Source organism: Nuphar pumila, chromosome 6, assembly GCF_984573655.1.
Source record: "Nuphar pumila chromosome 6, dmNupPumi1.hap1.1, whole genome shotgun sequence".
Classification (NCBI taxonomy): domain Eukaryota; kingdom Viridiplantae; phylum Streptophyta; class Magnoliopsida; order Nymphaeales; family Nymphaeaceae; genus Nuphar; species Nuphar pumila.
In genome coordinates this window covers 21,616,570-21,639,395 of record NC_143254.1, presented here as the reverse complement: position 1 = coordinate 21,639,395, position 22,826 = coordinate 21,616,570, and the positions used below count along the sequence as shown (strand labels likewise).

Genomic DNA, 22,826 nt, shown 5'->3' with positions numbered 1-22,826 from the left:
AACAATGAGGTAATATCATTACTACAAGAAATTTGTGGATTAGCGATGACCTCAATCCGTCGCTAATCCATCGCCAATTCATTGTTAAATAGTTTAGTGACGAATTAACGATGAATAACTTTTATCGCAAAATTTTAATTGCTAATTAGCAACAAAAACCATCTATCGCAACTTTCGTCGCTAATTTGCAATGAATTAGCGAATGGCATGATTCGTCGCAAGGCCATCGTTAATATGTAGAGATTTGGTTTGGCAACATATTTGAATCTGTCACTATTGTAGCAACATAATTAGCGATGGATTAAAATTCATCGCAAAAACATTGGCCGATTCACTTTTGTGATGGATAAATATTCATCCCTAATCCATCGCTAAATTAGATGCTGATACTAAATAGTGACGGATAATATCCGTCGCTAATCCATCGCAAATAATAAAAAAATTGTAAAAAAATTATTTAAAACATAAATATCAAAAAAAAAGTTCTCGTGATACAATTTATATTTCCTGTATAATTTATATTTCCTGTGTATAAAAAACAAAGTACACATAAAAAATACATATAAAGAGCAACTAAAACAATTTATCGATCCACTATAATCCGCACCAAGTTCTAATTATTTATAAGTGAACATTTACAAAGATTTTCTTTTGAAACAACAAGAAGGTACAACAAATTCAACACATGAATCTAATCATCGCCAAGATTTTGTGCATCATCTTCTTCATTGTCTCGATTTTCCCCTTCAGCTCTTCTACGTTGATTATCACCAGCATCCTACAAGAGAAAAGAAAGGTTAGTATTGATAAACAAAATATAATAAAATAAATTATATGCAATGCACCTAAGTTAATGCAATCAAAGTAACATGAGTAAATTACACATAATCGAGATATCCATAAAGTAAAGGATATTAACAGAATTTAGATGTGTTCTAAGGCTGACATAAAAAATTCATAATGATTCAATCATGCAAATATGTGTTCTAATCATGCATATACTAGCTTGAAATCTAATGACATAAAACAAATCGCATAAAACTTTCATACCTGAGAGGCACCTGCAGACGAAGTTCTCCTGTCCTGAAAAAAGTTGCATAACTCATTACGGACAACGTCATAAATTGTTTCATGTAAATAGTCACACATTGTGTCCTTAACAAGCTCGCGGACACCATCCCAAGAGTTAGGCGGTTCAGTCGAATGCTTGGAGTTGATGCTGACGGGAGAAGTTTGAGAGTCGTGACTAGAGGAGGCAACTACTGGTGAGGTGTTCATATTACTCCCAAACCCGAACACACGATCCTTTTTGGGTTCACCTGTTGTAGTCACCCATGCTGCATGATCAAAAGGTGGATGCTGAGTGAAGTCATCGTTGTATCGGTCTAACATATGTTGCTCGTATGACTCCTACAAAGTAATGATTACAATGTGGATTAATAATTAAGAATTACAATATTTATGATAACTTGTATATTACAATGTTTATTAATATAATAAATATATATCATTGTCGTTCTCATTTCCTCTGATACGAACTCTCCCGTGGTCTTACCTTTATGTGTTTCAACAAACACATCATTGTATGACACAATGTCTCATTTTCCTGCTTCCTACGAAGTTAAATGATAAAAAAAATATTTAACAAGTATGCAACAATACTTATAAAATTGACAATATATATATATATATATATATATTGATGAGTTATCATTTTCTTCAGGTAGCTCTCAAAATCCCTAGATCCACCTGTGTGTAGATGGGCATCAGACATCTTCGGTCGGTTTCGTGTAGCCTTCGCTGAGCGGTTTCAAAATTCATGCCCTGCCCACTTGTCGCACATTGCATCCCAAAGATCTGACCTAATAGTAGGAGGGCCATGGCCCTTCCACTGCAATGGATCTTCTATCCCGCCAGACACTTTTTTTGTTGCAGTCTTCATATTGTACAATATGTCTACAAATCGACTGGCAACCACCTTCTGCCACACCTTCCTCGCGTCCTGCTCCTCCATCATAGTCGCGAAGCGATTCGAAGCCTACAAATAATTTCAGAAAGTTAGTAGACATGACTATAACAAAAAATTAAATATGAAACACATTAACTATGAGAAACGATTGTATACCATGAATGAGGACCACAATCTGTCTAACACCTCCTTCAGGTACTCTTTTCATTGAGTGATCGGTCTTGGTAGATGTTGAACTAGTGAATGCCTAATCTCTCGTATTACCTCTTGTAGCTTGAACCTCGCGCTGCACATAAATTTGTACAAATTAACTATCAATATACAATATTTATAAGATAAGTATAGGATAAGTGAAAATAAAATACTTGCGATCGACGATCGATATACACTATTTGAATGAGTCATCGTATGTCAAACTGAGAAGACACTGCATCTAGCGTTGTCTTGTGGCTTGTATGAACAACTGGTGTAGGTGGGTCATGTGCAGGCAAAGCAACATCTATAGAAAAATGAGTTAAAAATTTACACAATGCGCATTTAAACTAATCAAATATACAATTGGTTAAAGGATATACCTATCGAAGCAACCTGTGAAGATGAAGGCTGAGACTGACTACCACTGGGTGCTCGACCACTGTAACCTTCATGAACCATATTCTAACAAATAAAAAATGTTATGCAATACATTCAAACATTGCAATACCTTCAAATCTTTCAAGTCATTGCAATACATTTCATACATTCAAATCATTCACATCAAATATTGCAATACATTAAAACATAAGATATGACATCACTTGCTAATCATGGATAACTTATCATTAACTTACAATACAATTTAATCAGTTACATAACTCTATATCATCATGGATATATAATCAAATCGAAAATAACTTCATACAAGACATTCAAACATTGCAATACATTCAAATCATTTAAGTCATTGCAATATATTTCAATACATTCAAATCATAACTCTACACTTATCGAAGATACATAATCAAATCAAAATTAACTTCATGCAATACATTCAAATCATTCAAGTCATTGCAATACATTTCAATACATTCAAATCATAACTCTATACCTATCGAATATACATAATCAAATCAAAATTAACTTCATGCAATACATTCAAACATTGCAATATGTTTAAATCATTCAAGTCATTATAATACATTTCAATACATTCAAATCATCACTTGTTTGACTTTCATATTCTTCTTCTTCCTCATCCTTCTCTTTGTCATCTTCTTCTTATTCTTTATTGGGTGCCCATCCACTTGGTATATCATTTAGATCACATTCTTCCATGCATGTGCCATCAACCAATAAAGATATGACATGCATACCATGTGTGACATCGTTACCATAAGAAAAGTCATACATATCATCTGATTGATAGTAATCATTCTCTTCAGTTAACTTGTCTTTCTGTAACTGATCATATAAACTTTACCTTGCAAACTGCCCACCATTCATTTCTATCTGACTTTCTTATACTCGGATATGAAGTATAGTAAACTTGTTGAGCTTGCGGGGTTAATATGAATGATTCATATGTTTCAAACCTTGATTTATGATTCACCTCCACAATCCTGAGGCTTTGTCGACTCTTATTGTTGTGGGATCAAACCAATGACACTTGAATAAAGTTACTTAATTATTTATGCCTAAGTAAGTCAACTTCATTATTTCTTCTATAACACCGTAGTAGTCATGTTCATTTTCACTATAGCTGCTACCCTTGACGCACATGTCACTATTCATCATTGACTTGTTTACATCGTAGTCTTTTGTATGAAATCGATAACCATTTATGATGTACCTGTTGTAACATTGCACAACTTTGGTCGGACCATTTTGTAAATCACATATTTCTTGATCTTTAACATCACCATGACGGACCTACAAGCAAAAACAATGACTGTGATCACGACCAATTAAGTAACTTATTATTGTTTACACTGAAAGAATATATGTCATCATCATTACCAACTCTTTCAACCATGCCACAAACTTATTTTCACGTTTTATTTGTACTTCTGCATCAGTGAGATGTGAAAGTTCTCTTCGCAACTCCAAATCAAATCGTCTCCACTTAATAAATACTTATATTACCGAACTATGTACACACATATAGAACTTAGTATTACATATTAAGTATACTTACTCGATGTATGGGTCAATTGCTGAGCAATTAAAAAGGATATAGATTTGTGATGCGTCTTGCTTTCGATCTTCCAAGAGTCTTGACCGACAATTGACAAAGACATGCCCAAGTGGTTGAAATATCGACAGTTTGTCAGCTACAGTAAATTGTACTCCATCATCATTACGAGGTGGACATGTGTAACGTGTTGGAATTTGAGGTTCAAAGTACATAGATGAAAATTTTAAAATCTCTTCTAAAGTGTACACCTCATAAATAAAGCTCTTTACTCTTGCTTTATTCTGAACATTTTTTTTTAGGTCAAACATGCATTTGTCAACAATATATATCTCGGATTATAATAAATTTTTTAATAGCATTGAAGAGAAAAATATAAAAAAACATATACCTTCCAAATGGGTACATCCATCGATATTGCACAAGATCACCAACCCTTAGTTCATATGACAAATGTATGATCACATGTTTCATAACATCAAAAAATGCTGACAGAAATATCTTTTCTAGCTGACAAATAATAGTGACGATAGAATTCTCGAGATTCTTTACCTCAGATACTATAACTTCCGATGCGCACAATGTTCTAAAAAATCTACTCAACTCAGACAATACTTCCCATACATGTTTTTCTAACATATCATGGAATGCTAGGGGTATCAACCTTTGCATAATGACATGACAATCATGGCTCTTCAACCCATATAATTATCCTTTATCTATTTTCACAGTCCGAGCAATGTTAGAGATGTATTCATCTAGAAATCTCAATTGTCTCAACCATTGACATATCTGCTTTACTTGATCTGGTACAAGCACGTATCTTGCCTTTGGTTTCAGTACTTTGCCATTGTACTCTTTGAATTCCATTTCTGGTTTTTTATATATTACTTTTAAATCCATACGGGCCTTCAGATTATCCTTCATTTTCCTTTTCATATTCATTATCATATTGAACACATTATCAAACATATTTATCTCTACATATATCACATCTAAATTATGTCATATCAATAAGGTCAGCCAATATGGTAGTTCCCAAAATATAGATTTCTTTGTCCAATTGTGATCCTTCCCAAATCCAAGAAAGGGCATCGAGCTACGAGCATCTGTCAGTCCATATCGAAAGCATCGCAATCTTCTTAAAATCTCTATGCCAGACAACCTTGTGGGTGGACCTTCCATTTCAGTAGTGCATGCTCGAAATATATTTCTTTATCGTCGGAATGGATGGTCGCTAGGTAGAAATCAACGATGACAATCAAACCAGCACGACTTCCTTCCATGTGTCAATCTAAAAGATTTTGTATCCTTTATGCAGTACGAACATGCTAACCTCCCATGTGTGCTCCAACCAGATAACATATCATATGCAGGGAAGTCACTGATTGTCTATAGAACAACAACATTCATATTAAAGTTTTATTTTTTGTGGGCATCGTACACGAGAACATCATCATCTTACAGTACTTTCAGTTCATCAATCAATGGCCTTAAATATACATCGAGATTTTAGCCCGAAGAGGTCGAACTAGGGATCAATAGAGACAAGAAAAGATTTTGATGATTCATACACAAGCTTGAAGGAAGGTTGTATGGAGTTACAAATACTAGCCAACACGAGTATGGAGTTGATCTACCCCCAAATGGATTAAATTCATCTGCACATAAATCGAGCCTAACATTTCTCACTTCCATTGTGAAGTTCTGATGAGTACGATCAAAGTGCTTCCAAGCTTCAACGTCAACAGGATGCATGATCTTGTTTTCATCGTGTCGAACTTTATTTGCATGCCATCTCATGTGTTTAGCTGTCCTTGAAGACATATACAATTGTTGCAATCTAGGAGTGATATGAAAGTAGCAGAGCGACTTGTATGAAAACTCCTTTGATCTCGTGCTACCATTGCCTCTTGTCTTTGGCTTGAACCAAGGATGCCTACATGACGGGCATGATATGTTGTTTTCCTGATCCTTGAAATACATGCAGTGATTTGGATAAACATCAATCTTTTTATACCCCATACCTAGAGCATTGACCATAACTTTCGCACAATAGAAATTTTGTGGCAATTTCTCATCTTTGGGTAACATACTCTTCACAATCATGCACAAATGGTCAAAACATGATTGACTCAAATTATACTCGGACTTTAAATTCATTAGTTGAAAAACTGCAGACAAGATAGTGTGACTCTCGCAACCGTTCCAAAGTGGCTCATCAACATCTCTAAGTAAATCATAAAATCTACTAGCTGTATCGTTTGACGCTTCTTCCTCTACCCCAGTTAGTATATCACTAGGACCCATAGCATATCTCAGTTCTGATTATGTGACATCAAATATCAAATCCATATATAGATTATCGTGCACCACATCCACCCATGCGTCAAAATTGTTCATAAATTCTTTACCATGAACCATCTAATTCTGATAATTACTCATAAAACCCTTCCTGTATAGGTGATGTCTAATGCCATGAGGTTCTACAAATTGATTGTTCTTACAAATCTTGCATGGGCACCTAATCTGACATATGGGATCCACTGTACTTACACTTGCCGTTGCAAATTCATTAAAACTGTCAACACCATTTATATATTCAAATGATACCTCATTATCAACTATTCTATGGTACATCCATTCACAGTTTGCAGCAATTTTGTCGTATGATGTTACAATATTATCCTAACCAATTAAAAGAGAATCATCAGAATGCTATGATGAAGAAAATATCAAATTTATCATGCATTCATGGTAGATGTAATGATTTGATATATCACACACACACACACACACACACACACACATATATATATATATATATATATCATACAATCACACGAACTATGATGCATGCATTGATAACTTAAAATTTTCTTGTGCATAATCATTCATTTGAAGCATGTTTGAAGTATTGATAACTTATCATTCATTTTCATGTGCAAACTCATTCATAACACAATACATTCATTTGAAGCATGTTTTCATGATATAATTTTACATGAAAATCATAATCAAATTGAAAGTAATATCATGCAAGCATAAATACAATCACATTAAACATTGTAATACATTCAAATCATTCATATAAAAATAATGTCAAACATATACCTGCAGCAAACACACTCCAATATCCCGCTAACTACTACCCTGACTAGCATGGAATCCGAACTTTAAAAATAAGAACACTTCTATTTTCATATATTAAAATCATGCTCAACATGATCTCCGAACTCCATCAAAGCAGTCCTAGATATCCACAGCTAAGTGAGTGCGTGAACAAAAAAATGTTGCATCAAAGAAATTAAATAACCTGTGATGCACATGCATTACTTACTCACCACGAGTATTTACCCGATTTGCATTGCTTTTTTCTTTGTATTTTTTTATTTTTTTTTTGCATTGCATTTTTAACGGTATGTGATGCTTAGCAGTAAGCATCACGCAATTAGCTCAGCTATGTACCTACAAAGCACAAATATATAAAATAATATAATACAAAACAATCTACTGGCGAGAGGGAAACCGTAAGACAGGGAGGAGGCTTGGCCCCGCCCTGGCAAAAAAAGAACAGGGAGGGGGACGAGCCCCTCCCTCGCATCCTGTAAGATAGGGAGACAGGGAGGGGACTCAGCCCCTCCCAGCGAAAAAAGAACAGAGAGGGGGCCAAGCCTCTCCCTCGGTTCCCCTAAGACAGGGAGACAGAGAGGGGGCTTGACCCCTCCCTCGCATCCCGTAAGATAGGGAGATAGGGACGGGGCTCGGCTCCTCCCTGGCAAAAAAATAATAGGGAGGGGGGAGCGCCCCTCCCTCGCATCCCGTAAGAGCGAGAGACAGAGAGGAGGCTCAACCCCTCCTTGGTGAAAAAGGAAACAGAGGGAAAGAGGTTCGTCGGTCGGCGAAAAAGGAAAGAGAGAGGGGAGTCGAGGGTTACCTGAAATCTCCCAGCATTGGTGTCGGTAGACGAGAGAGACCGGAGACGGGGTGAGGTCAGAAGAGGGTTGTCGGACGGGGCTCGCTGGCGGAAGGGACAACGGGCGGCGGTGTGAGGTAAGAAGGGACGACAGACATTGGGGTGAGGTTGGAAGGGAAGATGGTCGACGAGGCTCGCTAGCGGAAGGGACGACGAGCGGCAGGATGAGATCAGAAATGACGATGGGAGGCGGGGCTCTCTGGCATAAGGGACGATGGCGGAGGGGTGAGGTCAGAAGGGACGATGAGCGACGGGGCTCACTGGCAGAAGGGACGACGGGCGCCAGGGTGAGGTCGGAAGGGACGATGGTCGGTGGGCGGGGGATGATAGGGAAAGAAAGGGAATGACATTAGGGATTTACGAGAAAACTTAGGGAAGGAGTAGCGATAGAAAATTTTCATCATGAATACATCGCCAAGTAGCGACGAAATTTTTTTGCCGTTGATCCGTCGCTAAGTTGCGATGGAGTTTGAGACATAATGTTTACGCAGTGAATCCATCGCCAATTAGCGACATATTAGTGACAACATGTTTTCCGTTGCTACTTCCACAAAAAATCTGCATGTTAGCGATAGATAGTTTTCTCTCGCTAATCTATCACAACTTTGTGACAGAAAAAATTCATCGCAATTTTTTGACGCTAATTAGAGATTTTCTATGTTTATTAATCGACACTGGTGGGAACCTAATCCATGGATCATACATGAAACTGTTGCAGGACCTGGATCACGATGATGAATACGCATAGGGAGCAGTCTCACTTGCATATCGATATGCAAATTTGAGTGTGATGAGACATGGAAGAAAAACATCGTTGGCATATTGGTTGTGTTTGAGGTATTTATTCTTTTATTGTACATAAAGTTTTGAGTTATTTAATATTGTTGATGTATTATTTATGTAGTAATATGTGTTAATCCTTATATTGACCATGCATGTTTGAATATGAGAGTACATATCCATTAGAAGGTTCTTAAGACATGAATATCTCCCTAAATTTTCATGTGTTACAATGTGGAGTGTATCATGCAAGAAAGATTAGCGAAATGATCGAAGGGCGTTGGATCCTCATACGGGAAGGTCCATTGCGCTACATCATTGTGCATGCTGACAAAAGCACATGTAAGTATTCTTGAAACAATTTTATATATTTTTCTAAATAATATGATAATGGACTAACCATGAATGAAACTTTATTCTGTATGTAAAGTGGTTTTCCTACGAAGATGCAGGAGAGAAGGAGAATGATGACGTAGTTATGCAAGTGAAGGACATCACCAGAAAGAATATTTGGTTACACAATATGAATGAAGTTAAGTGTCAAATGGTCGATCGAGTAGTCTGACAGTTTGGGTTTTTTTAGCAACCATCTTGTCGCTCTCACGCCGTTAACATAACCGTGTCAATAACAATGAAGGGCCGAATGAAGGAATACCTCACAATATTTGTAATATCCATAAATTTTATAGAATATTATAATAAAATTTGAAAAAACTTACTCGTTTGAATTCTGGCCCACACTGATGATTTTTGAGTATTTAACAAGTTATTATCATTTACGATGATTTATTATTAACCAACAAATTTAAATAAGAACTTATGAGGTATTTGGATTTGGACCTCACAAAGGATCCAAGATGATCGACCCACAAAAACATAAGTTCAAACTGTCTGAATAAGCATATTTGATCCACTGGATCTTATGTCATCTAGATTTGGTTCTCTGAATGATTCAGATCAAACCAAATGAATGTGTATAGGGTTTAGACCCGTATTGGGGTTTAAATTGGATATGGAGGAGTTCTTGATCCACTTGACACCCAAATGGGTCTTACTAAAGAGTTGGATTCACTGAAGATCCAAACAGATCTCACTAATAATGAATGATGATTTGGATCTATTTGAGACCCAAATGGATCTTACTAATACAAACATGAGAATTTGAATTCATTCGAGACCCAAATGGATCTTACAAATATAAACATGAGAATTTGAATCCATTCGAGACCCAGATGGATTCTCCTAAAGTTAAATAAGGATTTGAATCCATTTGAAACCCAAATGGATTTAAATAAGGTAAAAATAATTTGAGTCCATTCGAGACCCAATTGGATCATATAGAATAGAATATAAGATAAATATTATATTAAATATATAAATATATTATATATATTAATTACATTGGGTTGGATTTGATGGGACCTAAATAGGGTCGCACCAAATCTAAAACCAAACCCAAGGCCTAAACCCATTCTCTCTCAAATTTTCAAGAAATTCAAACCTTTGAATTTTCAAAAACATTTCTATCTCTTTTTACCTTTGTCTTTTCTCCCCTAAAATAACACCCTCTAAACCCCATAAATACCCCCATTCTCCCTTTTTTTGCCATTCACAAGTGACTCTCTCTCGTAGAGTGGCCAACCTCACCCGGCTGTGTCCAGTGAGCAGAAGTCACCCTTCCCCTTCCTTTCTCTTTCTCCGATGACTAGGGCCACCAGCCACATCCAACGACAAGTCAGGGTGGCCACCCTCACCCAGTTTTCCAGTGAGCAGAAGTCACCCTCTACCCACAATTCTTCCTGCGCCCACTGTAACCACCGACCTCTTCGCTTTTCGGTTTCAAGTAAGCACCTTCTCTATTAGCAGTTGATACCTCTTTTTGCACACCAGCACCAACCTCCACCAAATGAAATGCCACCAACCTCCCTTCTCTCCCTCTGCGATATTTGGTAAGCAGACCCACCTGCTCAGCCTGCACGCATGCCTCCCACCTTTTTCTTCTTTCATTATGTTTCTCAAATCGACAGGAGGCCGACCAACCTTGCAACCTCTTGTCCTCTTATTCTTCCTCTTCTTCTAGCAATCGACATCAACCATTATGGCCGCCACTCACCTGCTCGGCCTCCTCCCTATTGCTGCTGCAGGACCCGACACCACCATCACTACCAATGTCGCTTGAGTGGCTCAAGCGACACCTAAGCCTCTATGCCAGTTCTCGGACGACTGGACGTTGCCATCTCCCTCTCTAATTTTTTTGCCACCAACAGCACCAGGAGCAACCATCTTTTCACTCCCACTCACCTTGCCATTTGAGTACTCTCCCTGCCAAGAGTCGACCATCTCTTTAATTCAACGGAGAAAAGTTAACTCTTCATGCCGAGAGTCGACCTTCTTTCATTTTAGCCAAAAAAAAGTTGACCCACCTTGCGGGTGAGTCGACCCTCTCCTCTTTTTGCTCTTGAGTTTAGAGTCGACTCACCCTGGGGGGTGAGTCAACCCTCTCTTTGCTATAAAGTTGACTCACCCCGCAGGCGAGTCGACCCTCTCTCCTTGTTGATTAAGTTGGCTCACCCCGTGTGTGAGTCAACCCTCTCTTTAGTTGGGTGGACTCACCCTGCAAGTGAGTTGACCCTCTCACTTGGTTGGTGAGTCGACTCACCCCGGGGTGAGTTGACCCTTTCTTTTTGTTGATTAAGTTGACTCACCTCCCTCTTTGTTGATTAAAATATAAAGCGTAAAAAAAATGTATTTAGCATCATTCATTGAATAAATTACAAAAATAAGGATTAAAATATAAAATCTTTAAAATCTAAAGCATGCTGAAAAAATATTTGATTTATCACCATTCACTCAATAAATTATAAAAATAGGGATTAAAATACAAAATCCCTAAAATCAAAAGCATACTAATTTTTTTTTGGATTCAACATCATTCAGTTAATAAATTGCAAATATAGAGATCAAAATAAAAAATCTCTAAAGTTTAAAGCATACAAAAAAAATCAGATTTAGCATCATTCACTTAATAAATTGCAAAAATAAAGATTAAAATACAAAATTCCTAAAATCTAAAGCATAATAAAAACAATTAACATTTAGCATAATTCACTGGATTAAAACATAAAACCCCTAAATCTAAAGCGTATCTTAAAAAATTAGATTTAGCATCATTCACTCAATAAATTTAAAAAATAAGGATTAAAATACAAAACCCTTAAAATCTAAAGCATAAAAAAAATCGGATTTAGCATCATTCACTCAATAAATTACAAAAATTAGGATTAAAATACAAACCTTCTAAAATCTAAAGCATACCTGAAAAAAAAAATCATATTTAGCATCATTCACTGAATAAATTGCAAAAAAAGGGATTAAAATATAAAATCTATAAAAACTAAAGTATATAAAAAAATTAGATTTAACATCATTCATTCAATAAATTATGAAAATAAGGTTTGAAATACACCCCCCTAAAATCTAAAGTATACCCGAAAAGAAAATCGAATTTAGCATTATTCACTCAATAAATTGCACAAACTGGGATTACAATACAAAATCCCTAAAATATAAAACATTCTTGAAAAAAATGAGATTTAACATCATTCACCAAATAAATTACAAAAATAAGGATTAAAATACAAAACTTCTAAAATCTAAAGCATATCCATAAAAAAAAATTGGATTTAGCACACATTTACTCAATAAATTACAAAAATAAAGATGATAATGCAAAACCCTTAAAATCTAGACATACCTGTAAAAAAAATTTCAAATTCAGCAAACATTCATTCAATAAATTACAAAATGGGCATAAAAAATCAAAACTTTAAAAGCTAAGCATACTGAAAAAAATTCCCTAACCCTAAATTCAAGTATGCATTCACACAAGAAATCCATTAAAATACAAAAAACCTAAAATCTAAGCAATAAAAAAACTAAAAACACTAACCCTAAACTGTAATAGAGAGAGCACCTTGATTTGGGATGTGGGTATGCCAGAGAGAGGCGATGCTGAATGTAACCATGCCAAAGAAGGCATGCCGGACGAAGGAGACAGCTGCACTGAAAAGGGCACACCAATGAGGGAGAGATGGCAGAGATATGCGAATGTCCTGGCAAAGCGGTAGAGCCTTGCAGAGGGCTAAGGGTCGTGTATAAATAATATATATATATATATATCTAGAGAGAGAGAGAGAGAGAGAGAGAGCGAGCGAGAGAGATTTTAGGCACAACAAAGGCAAAATTGGAGGAGAGCACGAGAGGAGTGAGGGGGAATGGGGAACGAGGGGAGACCTTAGGTTTGGTAGGCACTGTCCACCCCTTGTGATAGAGGGGTCAGGGTCCATATTCCCTTAAGAGAATTTTATGGGTCAAGATGGGCATGTGTTCGCCCTCACGTGACCATTGCTAGAAAGAATCCATCCCAAGCACTGTTAGGAATTATTAGGAAGAGTAACAACCAAAAAGAAACATGAAGTCTCATCCTATGAGAAATACATCCCCCTAAATTTAAAAAATGACAACCTCTTCAGTTTGAATTGGGCTAATTCAGCCTGATTTTGTCAATTCATGTTAAATGGCCCATTTTTTAGTAGACCCCAATTCAATTCGATTCGATTTTGAAAGCGTTGAGTTAAGCAATTAGATCTACTTCAAGATTTTATATTAAAAAATATATAATAAGTACATGTAAAAAGATGATTGGACCTAGCATTTTGTGTCATCGGGCAAGGTGACCATAGCTTGACATGGTATTCATCACATAATATCTTCAAACCTGAGCCGAGCTAAGATTACCTTTTGTATATGCGCACCAACTCACCTGAGCCAAGCTAAGACGAACACCTTGTGTTTGTGTGCTCGACTTGCTAACTCCACATACTGATCACGACTGGAGATTAGTTTTAAGAACTGTAACCTCACATGATCCAAAACACTAAATTTTGGTTCTCTTTCCTTTGTATGAGAGAAAAGCTTAAAATAGAAAATGTTTCTGCAAGCAAAGTGACATTTTAATTATATCTAGGGGTGTCAACGGGTCGGGTTTGGTTCGGACCCTGGTGAAACCAGATTTTCAGGTATGAAATCGGGTCTGGGTCCAGGTCTAATTGGGTCTACTATAAAAGAAACCATACCCGGCCATGACAACTACATGAACCCGACCTGGATCATACCGGGTAAAATAATATTTTTATCATTTTTACATTGAAAAATTGTGAGTCTTAATTGAAACTCGGGTCAGGTTCAGGTCTGATATAAAATTTCAAAAACTATACCCGAGTCCATTTATTAATCGAACCTTTAGGTCCGGACCTAGGTCTTAATCAAGTCTTCTTATTTGTCACTACAACTGGACCTTATAGGTTTTTGTTATTGTCGGCTCTAGGTAAACCCGACCCATTGACACCCCCTAATTATCTCCCTCAAGAAAAGGTCATTTTCTCTGCCCACTTCCACCAGGCCGGCCACTCTTCGTTGGAACCCGACTCACGTGCTGACCGTACCTCTACCGTTGACGGATGACCTGACCCGACCCATAAATTTGAAGTTTGGGAGCGGACTCGAAGATCAAATACAAAATCGTGTACTCACCACTCGGGATGCGCACGAGCCAAGTTAGAGCTTAGCTTAGGTCGACTCGGCTCAGCTCAAGCCGAAATTAAAAAAAAATTGTCCAAACTCGGCTTGAATCATTCGAGCCGAGTATTTTTTATTTAAAAGAAATGTAAACTGCAATGAAGACGATGGGTTTTGAACTACCAAAAGGCTAAACCTTACCCATTTGAGAAAACCTAATTTTGTGAGGTATCTGTGAACATAAAATTTACATATAATATTTTATGCATTATATAACTATGTAAACCGAGCTTAATCGAGCTCTACACAGCTAGATTGCCTGATCAAGCTGGGTTCGTTTATATGCAGCGAGCTTGAGCTTGTGTTCAAGCTTCGTTCGTTTATTCCAGCCCGAGCCGAGACCGAGCCCAAGCTAGCTCGGCTCGTTGTTTATGAGTGGCACCAGCAGACTATATTACTAAAATCTCCCATATGTTCTCAGACAAGGACAGAAAAAATTCTTTGACTAGTGACCGCGCACTCCACCCTCGTCTTAGTTTCCCTCTAAAACTCAAAATTAGTCTTGTTCGTCATTGACCAAAAAGAAAGATTTAATTTAGTAATTGTATACGAGAGAGAGAGAGAGAGAGAGACTTGGGGCCTTTTTAACGCGCCAATTTTTTTCTTTCGTCTCTCCGTCGTCGGAGAAAAACTCTCGGGATGGAGATCGGAGCCCTCTGCTCCGGAGAATCGACCATCCCGCCGGAGAAGTTTTCTGGTGAGCGCTGGTGACTACTGAATCCCTATCCTCCGATATTTTTTTTGCTGGAAAATTCGTCGTCTTCTTCGTACGGACACCGTGCCTTTTCTCTTAAGATGAAGAGCACTCCGGCAAGGGCGCGGCTGGGGGTGACCGCGGCCGAGCGTCTCCCAGAACTCGGTGAAGAAGCTCCAGCGGCGAGAGATCGGTTGCTTCTGGAGCGTGGGAAGCAACCTCTCCAACGCCTTGGAGAAGTTCCAGGTCGTCGATTTCCTCTCCACTACGATTCTTCGTTTTTTTAGCGTTTGTCCACCCGTTTCTCTGTTGGGTATCGCATTCGTTCGAGTTTCATCGGCATGCAGATTCCGGAATTATTCTTCTGGAGTGTTTTCCCGTAGATGATTCCGGTTACGGTTTCTTGGAGAAAGAAAAGGGTTGAGCGTCTATGTCAGAACGATTCAGAACACGATCTTCTTCTTTTTGGTTCAGTTAGGCACGATAGAAAGCGTGTGAGAGTGATGCATTTTTTAACTAACGGTTTTGATTGAAGGCAAATGAAGCGCCTGAGTGTTTTTCCCACTAATTCACGTTAATAAGTTTTTTAACAAATCGTTTCGTCTAGGGTTTAGCGTTTTCGTCTTCACTTCGTGAGTGAATAAGGAGGGTTTTTGCAGTAATTTCTGTCAATAGAAGGTTGATGGCTATTTAGCCTAGATTTTGCGATGTTTTATTTAGCTTGGATTTTGCGATGTTTTATTCTTTACTCCGAAAGGAAATGGAGGTTTCTTGCAGTAATTACCATTGATAGGACGGTTACGAATCTTTACTCCGAGGATTTTATTGTGTTTCTTCTTCGCTTTGTGCTTTTAAGGTATGTGTTGTATAGGAGATCAGGTTATATCTACGCTTTTAAGTGCGTTATTTTGTCCTATAGATCTGATGCTCGATTATTAGTTGATGTATATGCTGTTGATCCTTTCTCTATTGGGACGTTAACATGCGTTCTTTCTGAGGAAAATATCTTCTGACAATTAATTATTTGGAAGTTGCCATATGCTTCTGGAATGATAAGTTGTCACAAATCCCATAATGAGAAGCTTAAGAATATGTGGTATCTCATTGACATGTTTGGTTGAAGTTGGAGTTTCCAATGGGGTATATCTCCTGTTTGATTTTGCTATCGTATTCACTAGAATTCAAAGGAGAGAATAACATATTCATTAATTTATGGATACTTATAAGTGTTTTTTTTTTTAAAATTTATTTTTGTTTTTTCCCGTTGGGTCTTAGTTTGCTGCTCTGACTGCATTAGACATAAAAAATTTACAAGCTATATAATCAACATTCCGCAGCTTAACTTTTTATGGTTGACATTCACCAGGCGGCTCATGAAGTCTCTTACCCATATGGCTCCAGCCCTTTTGGTGCCTAGACGTTGCCTAGAGATTCAAATAACTACATGAATTTGTAAATAAATCTTTTTAAATAATTCCAAGATGTAAAAAATCTGAGAACTTTACTTTACAAATTATGGTGTTAAATTTTGATAATACCTCAAGTGACAAATTTTAATAGTCTCTCTTGAGTTGCCAAACAGGAAGCATCTGGTTGGGTTCTGGGCTGTTAACCGCCTAGTACTTGACTCCTTGAGAAGTAAATACTCCTCTGAACTACATTAAAAGGCTAAAGTGGATACCCCAAAAAAAAACTAATCAGATCTGGCAAGTCTTTGCAACCATATACTATGTATACATGATAAAGCTTCGAAAATAAATTTCTGAATAATGAAATTGGATTGTAACTGCACTTGATCCAAGTATGCAACTCCTATATATGTGTGAATTGATATTGAAATGATATGCTTTTCATGGGGGTGAAGCCCTTTTCTTGTTTGATTAAGTCCTCTTGGAATCCTAAAACAACTTTATGGAAAAGTTGAAGGGCCAACTTTCTGAAGAAGTGAAATGCTATATTTCTCTCTGGCCTTGGGAATTGAGTATGGTCCAGTCGTTTGTCACATGATTATATGCTATTTCTTCTTGGTTCCTCTGTCATTTCTGTCTGCATTTTTCTTTCCAGACTGAAATTTAAACTGCCAATTTTTGCTAAGAAACAACTTTCAATTTCATACACTTTCATTTCTTTCTGGTTTTTATGCTTCTGGCCTTTTGTCAACATCTTTTCATCATGCATCGGTTGGAAGGCCTAGCGTGGATCTGCAAGAACTTGCTTTAAAAAACACAACTGAAAATGCTTATATCGCGTTGCCCTTTTAATCTTTATCATCTTTCTCTAACAAAATATGTCTGTGCTGAAGTTCCTCGTATTTGGCTGTGTGCAAAAGGAATTTGATACTTTTGACCCAAAAGCTCACTGTTTTTTGAAGTTGCAATTTCTTAAGAAGCAATCCAAAATCATAGAGATCGTTGCAGCAAGATATGTTATATTTGCTCTTGCTCAGTCTGGTCTTTGTGCTGCATTCAGTCAGAGTAAGATTTCATATGCAATTTTTATTGTTCACATAATGAATCTTGGCAAAACCTCTTAACTGTATTTCCATGGTGGTTCTGACAGCTGCAAATAGGCTGATTTGCTTCTTGAACATCAGCCCAGATGAAGTGATCAGAAGCCTTTTCTGTAACAAAAATAATGATTCATTGATTACTGTATCAGTTTATGCTTCAAATTGTTTTAGTTGAAGTGTAGAACAACTCCTATAGAGTAAGAGAACTTCTGGTATTGCTATTGATATCATATATAACAGTGTTAAGTACTAATGTGTACGAAGATCTTGTAATCTTACCATTTGGCGACTTGCTCTGAGTGCCAGGCAAGATTTTCATGGCCTTGGTTGGTTAAAAGAATCAAATCAAGACAAAAGAGATTGTCATGGACTTGGTGAGGGAACCACCCTATTCAAGCCAGTTTGCCAAAGTTGGTGCATAATTGATCCACACAGCAGTTGATCTTCCTGTCTCTTGGCCACTTGGCTTTTGTTCCCAAACCATATACCTGTACTGTTCTTGATGGAAGCTCTGTGAAAACAGCTGCATACTATATTCTGTTGCCATGCCTATTAGACATAGGAACCCCAAATTACTGTGTGTTTCAGTCCAAGACGTGGGTCTGACCCCATTTTGAATTTTCAATCAGGGCCACTGTATGAAATTTTATGGACACTGATCCCTAGTTTCTAGAAGTTCTCTTTGACTTACCCTCCATGGCCTGTGTTTTTTGTTTGTTTCCAGGTATATTAGAAGGAACCAATTAGATTCTGGATATGCACTCTTTGAATCAGAATCTCTTAAATGACCGGGTTTTGTTGAGCTTGATGATGTGAATGGAAAGGTTTTTGACTTATTCAGCCCAGGATGGGTGAGTCACTTGTGTCATCCAAAATGCTTCCAAGTGCTAGATACTCGATTAATGGCTACTTGGGTCAAGTCTCCTCTAGGCTTGGGCAACCCATCATCAACGAACTTTCGGTTGCCTCAAGCTGACAGTTTCGTGCCTGATTTCAGTTCTTTTTTGGTTCCAAGTTTGTAACTTTGCTTATAAATATCAGTGAGTGCCCATTGATTATGTGCCTACTGTTGCAGGATATACGAAGTTTTTGACTTGAAGAACTACTCGTTTCTGTAGTCAATACCTGACAAAGATATTCAGGAGATCAAAATCAGGTTTTCATCTTTTTCCACGTTTTTTTGACTAGTAATGTTCAATGACTTCCTGAGGGGAGCCGTAAGTATACATGTGAATCCTTGCTTTTTATTGTGATAACAGTCCAGGCATAATGCTCCTAATATACAACAGAACTCCTGGCTATGTTCCTCTTGAGATACTCTCAATTGAAGATGGAACTGTATTAAAATCTTTCAACCACTTGCTACATCGCAACAAGAAGGTTGATTTCATTGAGCAGTTTAAAGAGAAGCTCTTGGTCAAGCAAGAAAACGAAAACTTGCAAATTGTTGATGTGGGTACCGGCCATCTGTCATTATTTGTTTTCTCTTCGCACTTTGCTTGCGTGTATCATTGTTTAACTGTTAAAACAGGTAAGAAATTCACAAATAGCACAAGTTAGCCGGACGGAGTTTATGATCCCTTCGGCTTTCATTTTCCTCTATGAGAACCACCTCTTCTTGACATTCCTAAACCAAACAGTTGCTGTGTGGAATTTCCGTGGAGAACTGGTTACTTCCTTTGAGGACCACTTACTATGGCACCCAGATTGCAATACAAATAACATTTATATCACCAGTGATCAGGATCTAATTATCTCCTACTGTAAATCAGAGGAAACTCACGAGGATGGACACGGTACTGCATCAAATGCTACTTCTATAAACCATTCTTCAAGGAAATGATGTTGCTTTAAACCAAATTAGCTGATTTATTTTTGTAATTGTTCCTTTATCCCTTTTGAAATTATGGCCTGTCTTCATGTTTTAAAGTCCATCAAAGATCTGTATTTGTTTGACTTGTCAACCTGATTTCCCTTGGAACAGGAAAATAACTGCTTGTTATGGTTCGTTCTGTTAAATCTGATCTAATCCAAGTTCACATGGTTGCATGAACTGCCCAGTTTGGTAGTGGGCTCGATGATTACAATTGGCTTTAATTCATCAATCGGCTTTTGTCGAGGCACGGTCTATTCGTGGCTTGGAGTTGGTTCAGTCCAACACCAACAAACCGGAGGCCCTGATTATAACTGCTACCAATACCATTTGCATCTTCTTTCTTATTTTTTCCTGTGGAATTTCTGAGATTGGATCCTCTGCAGACTGCAGTTGATGTAGTCGGCTCAACCAACATGTGTAACAGAATGACCGGGAAGTGCATCGCGAAGATTTGTGCCAGGGTCTCTGCACTGAAGATCAGCTCCCGAGGAAAGTCTGGTCGTTATCGTTCGGGAAGTGCTTGAAGATGTAACCGTACTGTTCTATGATGAGGATCCCAATGAGATCTACACGGGTAACAAGCAAGGCTTGATCCATGGTCTAATTAGCTGAGACATGAAGGATAGTCATTTCTAGACTTTATTTACTATTGCCGTGTACATCATACCGAGGGGATAGAGGAACTTTTTGTTGTTTTAGTTGGTAATATGATCGTTACCTCCCAAGTATTTTATAATAGAAAAATTTCCTTTATTGGAGATGAATTCACCCCAAACTTGTATGCTCATTTTGTTGACTGCACCAGACATGTTCATAAGCCTGTCAATCATCTACAAACTCTTGTTTTCAACTTTTTATATGATTGGAGGATCTCAGTTATTTTTTGCAGATTCGAAGTACCAAAAAAATGATACTGCTTTTCAACCATTCTAAAGAAGAGAAGGGCGTTCCACCAGTGTATGAGAGAGAGAGAGAGAGAGAGAGAGAGAGAGAGAGAGAGAGAGAGAATCATTCATCTGGGCAGCAAAAAAATGCTAAACCCAATCTCTTTTACATATCCTACTTCCCAACTGGTAGAGAGCAAATTCCAAAGCTTGACTGTGAACACTGCAGATAGTTTTGATTTCCTCTACTGGCAATCTTCCTAGACAAAGATAGATAATTGGGGGTAGATCAATTGAGAGAGAGAGAGAGAGAGAGAGAGAGAGAGAGAGAGAGAGATGGGGGTAGATCACATTATTAGCTTGCGTTATTGTTATGATTGTGGTTATTCCCATGCTTTGCATGCTTCATCTGGGTCATCTCCACCTGGGTCTCGATGAAGAACTTTATCCTCTGCGACTCGAGCTCCTCGGTGAACTTCATCCTCTGCTTCTCCATTTCCACGATCTGCTGCAGTTTCAATCCTTCGACGCGCTCGTACACCTCTCCGAACTTGAGAATTGCGCGCCTCAGCTCCTTGATCGAGTGGCTCGCCACAGATCGCCGCAGCGCTGGCTCCTCCGCCGCGAACCTCCGTTTCTTGCCGTTGATGGTCTCTGGGGGGAAGCTATCCGTCGAATCCGGCGACGATTTGGACGACGCAGAGTTCCTATCGGACCCCTGCAGGGCTGAATGGTGGTGGTGGATGGCTCTGCCGGCAGCACGGAGGGCTCCCAAAGTCTTCGAGGCCATGGTGACCTGCGGCGGGGGAGAGGGCGTCAGGGCGCCGGCCTTCCTCACCGGGCCCACTAGGTAGTCGAGCTTGTGGAAGAAGGGCCACTTGCTGGGGCCACCGCCGCCGCCGATCCTTGCCCGCTCGATCTTGTACTTCTTCTTGAGCGTGTCGATCCGGTTCTTGCACTGGACGTCCGTCTTGACGGGCTTGGCTCGGCCCTCGCGGGCGCTCACGGCTTCGGCCACGTCCTCCCAGTGTTTCTGCTTCAGGTTGCCGCGGTTGAGCTCGAGGTACCGCTCCCCCCACGCCTCTATGAGCGTCGCCGTCGCGCCCTCGCTCCAGCAGTCCTCCCGGCCGTGCCCCGGCTTCGCCTGGATCGGCAGCGCAAGCGTCAGCGTGTGCGGCGACGCTGCCGCCGCAGCGGCGGCTGCAGCCGCGACGGTCACCGGGATCGAAGAAGAGGCCGCCGTCGCGCAGCCGTTGCTCTGCTGCTGCACGGTAGCTATGGCTATTAGTGGTGACGCTGGTTGGTGCATATCGGCTTCGTCCATGGGCTACACTCCCATGAACGGAAGAACAAGATGATTGTACTGATGATAACAAGAGGAAAGAAAAGGCCGATCTGGGTCTCACATGAGAAGGCCGGAATCTAGTAGATCAATGCCGGAAAACGGTCGCCTTTATCCGACTCTCTCTCTCTCTCCCCGCTGGTGGGTGGGAAGGGAGGGAGGGAGGAAGGAAGAGAGGGATTGAAGAAATCTTTCGCCGACCGGCGATGTGTGTCTCTCTATAGACGGCGGCGAGGTATGGTTTTTCGGGCTTTTAATTTTTTTTTTAATTTGTTTTGACACCCTCGACGCGTTTGTGACGCCGGACGGGGCGTCGTAGATCGGGACGGTGGGACACGTGGCGGAGTGGGATGGGTGGATGGGCTTTCCGGTGGTGCTAGGGTAGGGAAACAGCTAGCGGTTTAGGGTTTTGGGGTTGCATCGAGATGGCCGGTCTGTCACGGCGGTTTTTGACGAGTTGGCCCGTGGGTGCGGCGGGTCCACGGTGACGACTGACGAGGCGTTAAAGTGAGGGTGACGGCGTTTGCGGGGGGAGTCTCTCTGCCTCGTTCTTGCTTGCCCTAGTTTCCTAGGTGGGGTGACGTCACCTGCGTGGTGAGAGCGGCGGTATCGACGTTCGTATTTGACCCGAGGGGAGGGAAGCTGGGAAAGCGGATTCGGGTTGGAAAAATGCCATCTGGGTCTGCTTCCACGCCCACACGTCCGGGTCATGTTTGTTGGAATCACAGGCCCTTGGAGGGGTTATGGAGAGAGCGGATCATGTCAGGGACCCTCGCATCTCCAACCCTAAACCCTACTGTCGCCTGTGGGAGGTTTTTTTCCTTGGAGAAACCAGCCCAGGATCATAGACCCAGACACATTGTCAATTGACCTCTTAGATGAGTCACACAATCTTTTTTTTAGAACCGTTGGATTGCCGTTCATTCACATGGATGAGGGATATAATCTAGGGTTTTTCTTTTGTGCATGTGTGCGCATGTGTAAATTTG

General features: G+C 39.3%; 2 pseudogenes across 2 annotated transcripts; one reads left to right on the top strand and one right to left on the bottom strand.

Annotated features, from left to right (window-relative positions):
- The first annotated feature begins 15,327 nt into the window (after window positions 1-15,327).
- LOC149834281 (uncharacterized) lies at window positions 15,328-21,564 on the top strand (annotated as a pseudogene). The gene is made up of 8 exons (XR_016432429.1): window positions 15,328-15,465; window positions 17,529-17,700; window positions 17,786-17,932; window positions 18,460-18,586; window positions 18,811-18,891; window positions 18,995-19,187; window positions 19,267-19,531; window positions 20,002-21,564. The product of XR_016432429.1 is annotated as an uncharacterized LOC149834281 (transcript).
- LOC149834280 (trihelix transcription factor ENAP2 pseudogene) lies at window positions 20,632-22,018 on the bottom strand (annotated as a pseudogene). The gene has a single exon (XR_016432521.1). The product of XR_016432521.1 is annotated as a trihelix transcription factor ENAP2 pseudogene (transcript).
- Window positions 22,019-22,826: the final 808 nt, after the last annotated feature.